Source organism: Primulina huaijiensis, chromosome 5 (assembly GCF_012295235.1).
Source record: "Primulina huaijiensis isolate GDHJ02 chromosome 5, ASM1229523v2, whole genome shotgun sequence".
In the NCBI taxonomy this organism is placed as follows: Eukaryota; Viridiplantae; Streptophyta; class Magnoliopsida; order Lamiales; family Gesneriaceae; genus Primulina; species Primulina huaijiensis.
This window is the reverse complement of record NC_133310.1, coordinates 7291952-7302204: the sequence shown is the minus strand read 5'-3', so window position 1 is coordinate 7302204 and position 10253 is coordinate 7291952. Positions and strand designations below refer to the sequence as shown.

Below are 10253 nucleotides of genomic sequence, written 5' to 3'. Positions count from 1 at the left end.
GGCAGTCAGAGCGAGTCATTCAGATTTTGGAGGATCTTCTCCGTGCTTGCGTCCTTGATTTCTCTGGGAGTTGGGAGTCGAACTTGCCATTAGTGGAGTTCACCTATAACAACAGCTTTCAGTCGTCTATAGGTATGGCTCCGTACGAAGCACTGTATGGCCGTAAGTGCAGATCTCCTGTTCATTGGGATGAAGTAGGAGAGAGAGCCGAGTTGGGTCCAGAGATTATTCAGCAGACTGTTGATGTAGTAGCCCGGATCCGTGATAGAATGAGGACTGCTCAGAGTCGACAGAAGAGCTATGCAGATCAGAGAAGGAGAGGGTTAGAGTTCGCAGTCGGCGACCATGTCTTTGTGAAGGGGGCACCCATGAAGGGTGTCATGAGATTTGGGAAGAAAGGGAAGCTCAGCCCGAGATTTATTGGACCATTTGAGATCCTTGACAGAGTTGGGACGCTAGCTTATCGTGTTGCTCTTCCGCCGAATCTGGCCGGAGTACACAATGTGTCTCACGTCTCTATGCTGAGGAAGTATATGGAGAATCCTTCGCATGTGCTGAACTTTGAGCCGTTGCAGCTTACCCCGAACCTGTCTTATGAGGATAGACCAGTGCAGATCTTAGACAGACAGGAGAAGAAGCTGCGGAACAAGTTGGTTAAGCGAGTCAAAGTAAAATGGCTCAACCATTCAGAGGAGGAAGCTACGTGGGAGTCTGAGCCAGAAATGAGGAGTCGGTACTCCGAGTTATTTGGTGAGTTCTAATTTCGAGGACAAAATTTCTTTAAGGGGGGGAGAGTTGTAAAACCCGTAATTAGACTGCGTATAAGCCATGCATAATTCTAAATTTTTTTAATTAAATTGACTTCATTGCATGAGTATTTAAATGCATTCTTTGAAGCTAAATATTTTATTCAGTAGTTTAAATTTTATTCTTTTCAGTTCATTAAGTGAGGCCGGACCGGAGTTGGAGTAAAGAGATAAAAATTTAATGCTAAGAAAACATTTCCTAAAATTTATTTAAGATAATTAATAAGTAAATTTATTGTAAAAGAAGGTTTAAGGAATTATTTAAATAAGTGGAGATAAGTAGTAAATAGAGTTCAATAATTAATTCCTTAATTCTTTTAAATATTTAATGAGTAGATAAAACACTAAAGAGTTAAAATACAATATTCAATAAATATTTTCCCTCCTCTTTATTATAATTTTCGGCCCCTATTATTCAATTTAAAAGTTTAGTTGACAACCCATTTAATTAATAGTCTTCCTATCCATTTTTATTGGGAGATAATTATATCACAACAAATCTTCTATGATAATTAATGGAGCAAGATCCCACCCCACCTAGCTATAAAAAAAAATCGGCCATGTTGTTTTTTTTAAAGATTTAATTGTGATTTTTATTTCAACTCATTCTTTATTTATCCCCTTAAATATTCTAGATAGATTTATCCTCCCCAACTTTTAAATCACTACCAAGATTTAATTAAACCAATTCTCCCTTTGCACCTAGACCTTAAAATCGTCCATATGCACCTCTAATATCCCCAAGAAAAATCTTTGATATCATTCTTTGATTTTTGGGAGCACCATTTAATTAATTAACAAGCATTATCCTAACCTAGTCTAGCTAGAGAAATCGGCCACACCCATTAAATTATCCATCCAAAATTTTTGATAGCAAACAACATTTCAAATTTGAAAAGAAAGGTAGACTTGGTATCCCTTTATTAGTGGATCTCCCACTCACTCCCCTAACCACTTAATCCCCTCCTCCATCACCGAAAACAGCAGCCATTTCAGATTAAAAATCGTGACCCTCATAGCCTAGAACAAGAGAGAAAAATCGAGCAAGTAGCAAGATAAGAAAGCGTTCCACTCGTCCGCGCCGTATCGTTCTTCTTTTCGTTTTTCTTTCAAACGAAAAATCCAAGGCATGTATTTATTTCTTTCAAACCTCAATCAAGTCCTATTATCATTTATTTAACATCACATGATCATCATTTATTGCAAAAACCGAAACACACCATGAAATTTCAAAAACAAAAGTGCATGCAGATTTCGGTCCTTCCTTGTGCAGTTCACGGTTTTGCTTGTTTTTGTGCATTCAGGTGGTTGGCTCGACTCCAGGCTCACCAGGCTACATCTAGACACGTAATAGGATGCATTAGGACCATGTTGGTCCATTCAAACCAGCCCCATGCATGATGAAACCCGAAATGACAGCAGCTTTCCTCCACTGCCATTGTGTGCTTCGAAATTTCAGTTTCTGCTGTCATAGGAAAAGATCTGATCTTGGCTGCCCTAAGGGCCTATAGCCATGGTTAGATCACTTCCCTAGCATGTCTAAGACGTGACTAAGTCGCCCTTTTGGTGGCTTGGTCCATGGTGCATCGGTTTTTAAACACAAAGCAAGAACAGCCCCTTCGCCCCTTTTTAATTCTGCATGTGTCCCTCGGTTTTTGATGGTATGGGATGGATCTTGGTTGGCCTATGGCCCTTAGCCACGGTTCATACCATACCCCAAGATGTCTAGGTCGTGCCATGGTCAATGAAATGGCCACTGGAACGACACGAGACAACGAACAAAGCAAAACACCCCTCACGCGCGCAAGGGTGCTATCGGGTGGAACTTTTCTGATGTTGCTGGAATAATTCGAATGGTGGCTGGCCTAGGGCCCTTAGCCATGGTTCAAATCATTCCTTGGGATGTTGTTGAGAGGCTCTGGTCGGTGGTTCAAACCCCAATGGCCAAAAGTCTCGCAAACGACGCGATGCAAGCGAAGTTGCTGCTGCTGGAATTTGACAGCAACTTGCTGTGACGGTTCGGAGGCTCGTTTGAGTTCTTGGTTGGCTTTTAGCCTATGACCTTGGACTGGACAGTGCCTCATCGAGTTAGGAAGGCCATGTTTTTGGCCGTTCATGATTCGAATCATTTTTGAGGTCGTACGAGAATTTACGGTGCGATGTGCCAAATTGACTCTCGAAAGAGCGTTTCATGTTTTGGCCTCCATTCACTTAGATTTCGGCCCTCACCATTTTAGGAGCATAAATTCATAATTTTAAGTGTATTTTAATCATGACTATACGTTGGTTCAGTGTTGGTTCGGGTTGGTTCAGAGTCATGATTAAATACGAAGTCGTCAAGCATCATCGTCTCATTTTTTTTACTTAAATTGCATAGTTGGTCAAGTAGAAGCTATGGCATATTTTTCATGGCATATTTAGGTTGCAGCGAGCCTGGGAACGATCCAATCCAGTTGGTAAAAAAAAAAATAATACAAGATATTTCATTATGCAATTTAATTATATTACGTGCATGAAAATAGAAAATACTTATTTTTGAGATTTATGTGATATTGCTTGTGGTCAATTCACTATTTTGGGAGCACTATTTACTCGGTAGCCAGTGACCGATCAGTTCAGTTTGGTACCACCCGGTCGCCAGTGACCGGTCAGTTCAGTTCAGTTTGATACTCCCCCGGTAGCCAGTTACCGATCAGTTCAGTTCAGTGCAGGGGCCACATGCGTAGACCATAATCTCAACAGAAAATTATTACCAGTTATTTCAGTACAGGGCTCCAAGGAGCAACATTTTTACTACGATTTTAATTCAGTCATGCACGTATTATAATTGCTCAGTACAGGTTATTTTCAGTATGCCCCATGACATGATATTTTATCCCATGCAAAAATTTTACTAGTATTTACTCGTTACCTACGATATATGCATGCTGAGTCTTTAGGCTCACTAGACTTGATTGTTGTAGGTACTGATGAGGTCAGGGCCGAGGGCGGGGACCAGTGAGCCAGCTTGGGTCAGCAGTAGTGGCACCCGAGGACCTCAGTTCAGCATTTATTATTTTATTTCTCAAACAATTTTTATCAGTTGTGGGATATTCTTAAATTGTTATTTCGCATACAAATATTTTCTTCCGCTGCCATTTTGAATATAAAACTTTGTTTATCGGTTTATTTATGAATGAGGCATTTTGATTATTTAAAAAGAAAATTTTTAATTTTTCCGCAAATTTTCAAGCAAGGATTCATAGGCCTTCACAAACAGTTTCAGTCTTCAGATAAGGCATTTGCTAGCACCCTAATTATGGAACTCTCTTCATTAAGGCTCACCAGTGTGAGAGGTGTGCGAGAGCACATCATGAAGATGCGGGACATAGCGGCTCGGCTCAAGACACTTGAAGTGGAAATGTCTAAGACTTTTCTTGTGCATTACATTCTATGCACTCTTCCACAGCAATATGGACCCTTCAAATTTTCCTACAACACACATAAGGATAAATGGTCAATTAATGAATTAATGACCATGTGTATTCAAGAGGAAGGAAGGTTGTTGAAGGAAACAAGTGATAATATCTTTATGACTACACAAGGAAAGTATAAGAAACAAGCCAAAGTCATGGGAAAAGAAAAAGGAATAATTCTACCCCAACCTGACATTAAGAAAGAATCCAAGTGTTTATTCTGTAAAAAGACGGGACACATGAAGAAGGATTGCAATAAATTTAAGGATTGGCTTGAAAAGAAAGGTACTCCTACTTCATGTGTCTGTTATGAGTCTAATATGGTTGATATGATTTATAACACATGGTGGATTGATTCTGGTTCTACAATCCATGTTACAAATACCTTGCAGGGTATGCAAAACCTAAGGAATCCAATAGAAAATGAACGGAGCATCTATTCGAGAAACAAGATGTCTTCGCATGTGGAGGCTATTGGGACTTGATGCCTTATATTGGATAGTGGTTTTATTTTAAAATTGGAAAAGACATTTTATTTTCCTAGTTTTCCTAGGAATTTAATTTCAGTTTCAAAACTTGTACCCCTTGGTTATTCATTTCAGTTTATAGATAAATCAATAAATTTGTTTTATAAATCAAATCTTATTGGAAAATGGTACAATGATTGATGATCTTTTCTTTATTTCTTTACAAAATAATAACACCACTATGCATGTTCAAGGAGGTATTAAAAGATGTGTTATAAATGAAGATTCCTCTATATTATGGCATCGGAGATTGGGACACATCTCCATAAAGAGAATTAAAAGATTAGTAAATGATGAAGTACTCTGTACTTTAGATTTTACTGATTTTGAGACTTGTGTGGACGGCATAAAGGAAAAGCAGACCAATAAGTCTAAAAAGGGTGCCAAGAGGAGTACAGAAATATTAGAAATCATACATTCAGTTATTTGTTGTCCAGATATGGACATGCAAAGTACGAAATACTTCATATCTTTAATTGATGATTACTCACGATACATGTATATCTACATGCTTCATAATAAAAATGAAGCACTTGAAGCCTTTAAGGTTTTTAAGGCTGAAGTGGAGAAGCAATGTAGAAAACATATTAAGATCGTGAGAACTGATAGAGGTGGAGAATATTACGGTAGATACACTGAGAATGGACAAGCACATGTTCCATTTGCGAAGTTTCTCCAAGAACATGGGATTGTTGTCCAATATACTATGCCTAGTTCTCCGGACCAGAATGGCATAGCTGAGAGGAGAAACAGAACATTATTGGACATAGTGAGGAGCATGTTAAGTAGCTCCAAACTTCCTAAATCATTGTGGATTGAAGCTCTTAAGACAGCTGTGTATATATTAAACCGAGTTCCAACTAAGGCCGTCCCAAAGTCGCCATTTGAGTTATTTAAAAGTTGGAAACCGAGTTTGCAACATATACGTGTTTGGGGTTGTCCTTCTGAAATAAGAGTTTACAACCCACATGAAAAGAAACTGGACTCAAGAACTATAAGTGGATATTTCATTGGGTATGCCGAAAAATCCAAAGGGTACAGATTCTATTGTCCATCTCACAACACTAGAATTGTGGAATCAAGAAATGCAAAATTTCTTGAAAATGACTTCATTAGTGGGAGTGATCATGACATAGTTTTTGAGAATGATCACATTAATGCACAACCCTCTTATTCAAATGACAGATTGGTCGTTATTCACACCCCTCAAGACCAAATGGGTGTTAGACAAACAATTAATGAAGTTCCACAAATCGCTGATGAAAATCCAGTAGATCAAGTTGTTAATGAAGAAAAACAAGAAATTGTTGATCAACCAAACAACCTTAGGAGATCTACTAGAATAAGAAGATCAGCAATATCTAGTGATTATGTTGTATATTTACAAGAATCAGATTTTAACATTGGAGCCGAAAATGATCCTGAAACGTTTTCACAACCCATGAGTTGTAATGAGTCAAAACTATGGTTCAATGCTATGAAAGAAGAGATGAATTCTATGGCATTTAATGGAGTCTGGGATCTTGTTCAGTTTTCTGATGGTGTAAAAGCCATTGGATGTAAATGAGTTTTCAAAACAAAGAAAGACTCCTTAGGCAACATAGAAAGTTATAAAGCAAGACTCGTTGCTAAAGGATTCACTCAGCAGGAAGGAATCAATTATAAGGAGACTTTTTCTCCTGTATCTAAAAAAGATTCACTTCGTATCATTCTAGCATTTGTTGCTCATTTTGACTTTGATTTGCAACAAATGGATGTGAAAACAGCTTTTCTCAATGGAGAATTAGAGGAAGAAGTTTATATGAAACAACCTGAAGGATTCTTCTCAAGTAATGGTGAGCAATTGGTTTGTAAGCTTAAGAAATCTATATATGGATTGAAACAAGCTTCTCGTCAATGGTATTTGAAATTTCATGATGCTATATCTTCATTCGGATTCGTTGAGAACCTCATGGATCAATGTATATACCAGAAGGTCAGTGGGAGCAAGATTTGTTTCCTTATTCTATATGTGGATGATATATTACTTGCAACCAATGATAATGGTCTGTTATATGAGGTGAAACAATTCCTCTCTCAAAACTTTGATATGAAGGATATGGGCGATGCATCTTATGTCATTGGCATTAAGATACATAGAGACCGAAGTAGAGGTATTCTAGGGCTGTCTCAAGAAACCTATGTCAACAAAGTTTTAGAGAGATATAGGATGAAAGATTGTTCACCAAGTATAGCTCCTGTTGTGAAAGACGATAAATTCAATTTGAGCCAATGCCCAAAGAATGATCTAGAGCGGGAACAAATGAAAAACATTCCTTATGCTTCTGCTGTCGGAAGCTTAATGTATGCTCAGGTTTGCACTAGACCTGAAATTGCATTTGTTGTTGGGATGTTGGAAAGATATCAGAGTAATCCAGGTTTAGATCACTGGAAAGCTGCAAAGAAAGTCATGAGGTACCTTCAAGGGACCAAAGATTATATGCTTATGTTCAGACGAACTGAGAATTTGGAAGTAATTGTCTACTCTGATTCAGACCATGCTGGCTGCATTGATTCAAAAAAATCCACTTCAGGATATATTTTTATGCTAGCTGGTGGAGCTGTATCTTAGAGAAGTGCAAAGTAGACATTGATTGCTACTTCTACTATGGAAGGTGAGTTCGTATCTTGTTTTGAGGCAACCTCACATGGTGTACGGTTGAAGAGTTTCATTTCAGGGCTTAGAATTATGGATTCTATATCTATGTCATTAAGAATATATTGTGACAATTCAGATGCTGTTTTTATGGCCAAAAATAACAAAAGTGGTAGTCGAAGCAAGCACATCGACATTAAGTATTTAGCTATACGAGAACGTGTTAAAGATAAGAAGTTACTTATCGAGCACATTAGCACTGAATTGATGATTACGGATCCTTTGACTAAGGGAATGCCACCATTGAAATTTAAGAATCATACAGAAAGAATGAGACTTGGTTCCTTTATGTAATTTTGTTATAAAAACAAATTTAATGAAATTATGATGTGATATTTTCTCATATTTTTTGTGTACACATTCATTGATTTGAGAAATATCAATAAAGTTGGACATTGAATAAACATTGGGTTTATTCCTTAAGTTATATAGATTTGAGAGACATAATGCATTGTAATACATGGAAGATAATATTCGTTTTAAGATGACCTATCGCCATGATTCATGTAATTTGTTTTCTCCTATGGTAAATAAGATATATGTGTCAAGTGGGAGAATGTAAGAAAAACATGACACATATGAAAAGAAGTAGTGTGTACAAATTGATATTGGCGACGGCCAAAAAAATTTAGATGCGTACACGATTCTCCTTCTGAATCTCGGCTCCCAATTCACTCATCGATGGTATGAGAAACGCCTATAAATAGAGCGATTGAGGTTCCTAAGCACACACCTCATAAGAAAAATTTACACCATCTATTGAGAGGGTGGAGTGCTTAGAAGGCATCAACCGAGAAGAAAATCAGAGAAATCAAAATTTTCAATGGCTGGAGGTAACACTCGATTTAAGTTTCCGCATATTGTTTTTCATGTTCATGTATACGTAAAAAAATTATTTTGAGAAAAATTCTAACAGTTTAGGCTTAATTTAAGTTACAATCAATTGATTGGTGAAATGCCACCGAGTCTTACTCAATCTGCCTCTTTGGTGTTTCTTGATCTTCAAAATAATTATCTTTCCAGCCGAATTCCGGATTCTTGGGGTGGTGATGGGAGAAAAGTGTTTCAAATTCAATCTTTGGCACTCTTTCACTGGAAGTATTCCTGGTTCTTTTGGCAAGTTGAGTTTACTTCAAGAAATTTTGGTTTGTTGTAACAAATTAAGTGGAGCTATTCCTGATGATATCGGCAACGTCTCTGGGATCAAAACTATTGATTTTTCAGATAATTTTATTAATGGAAGTTTACCTGATAGTCTTTTTAATCTACAGATACGCTTGGTTCTTGATTTACGGAATAACCGAATAGATGGTGGCATTCCAGTCACAACAAGCAATTCTTCTTCACTTAAGGAGCTTGATTTGTCTCTTAACAATCTTAGTGGGGAAATTCCAGTTTCTCTTGGTGACTTGCCAAATCTTGATTCATTCAATGTCTCATTTTAGCAGGGATTATCCTCATAGTTCTGCTAGTAACTTGTTGGATTTTGCTCTACTGCTTGATAAGGAAAAGAATATTGGCTAAAGAAGCCGAGAAGGATCTGCTGGTGGGACGAGCAGCTGTAGCCAAGGGTGAAAAGGGTATTCCGCCTAATGCCAGTGAAGTTGAAGCGACTGAAGAATCAGGAGGGAAGCTTGTGCATTTTGATGGATCAAGGGTTTTTAGTGCAGATGATCTTTTGTGTGCTACCGCAGAAATAATGGGCAAAAGCACTTACGGAACAGTGTATAAGGCGACAATGGAGGATGGGGTTCAAGTTGCGGTCAAACGATTGAGAGAAAAGATAACCAAGGGCACTATGGAATTCGAAACTGAAGTTAATGTCCTTGGAAAGATTAGACATCCTAATCTCCTTGCTCTTAGAGCTTATTATTTAGGTCCAACAAGAGAGAAATTGTTAGTTTTTGACTACATGCCAAAAAGAAGTCTTGCAACTTTTCTTCATGGTGAGCTAATAAATTTTTACTCAAAATCTTGATGCATAGTTTCATTTGTCCCCATTTAGTAAGTATTGCCTTCTGCTGCAGCTCGTGCCCCGGATTCATGTTAGAGTAGATGCCCTGCAAGCCAACTGTTGGCTAGGAATTTTATTGACTCAGTTGTAATTAACAATCTTTATTTTAATATAATTCATTATTTCATGGTTTGTTATTTCTTTATCTGTATACCCATGTTATCAAACATAGATAAAGACCTTGATTATACTTTAATACAAATGAATCGTAATTCGATGTTGAAACTCGTTTGTAAACACTGTATGATCTAAATTCGTTCCTAGTTGATTCAGTCGCCTAAAACAGGGATAAAGGTCGCTTGAGCTCGAGACTAGCATCTGTGATGCTGTGTACTGCGTTTCTTGGTAAGGGCATAGAGATGTCCAAACATGCAGATGGGTAGTCATATGATGATTATACCGAACAACCCTCCCTCGGACTTTCCAAGTGGTTATCATTCATCGAGAGGATAAGTCCGTGGTTATGATTGTACACCATTAGTCCTTACGACCCGAGACAACACTGATGCTCTATATGCTAGGGCTATGCTTTGACTCGTTTACTGGCTCCAGGAGAGTCATCAGGTGGCGAGGTTGGGTACAATTGCGAAACATATAGGAGCCAGTGCATTGTAGTCGGGGATTCACCGCTCACCTGCGGGTGTGGATATCCTATGTGATCTGATGAAATTATAGTGCATGGAATCTCTGGCCAGAGTATGAGATGTAAGTAAGAGAAGGAGTTCTCGAACGGTACATGCGATGCCACTATTTATA

At 38.0% G+C, this 10253-nt stretch overlaps 1 pseudogene; it reads left to right on the top strand.

Moving 5' to 3' along the window:
- LOC140977600 (probable leucine-rich repeat receptor-like protein kinase IMK3) overlaps window positions 1-9461 on the top strand; it is a 22417-nt pseudogene extending 12956 nt beyond the window's left edge.
- Window positions 9462-10253: the final 792 nt, after the last annotated feature.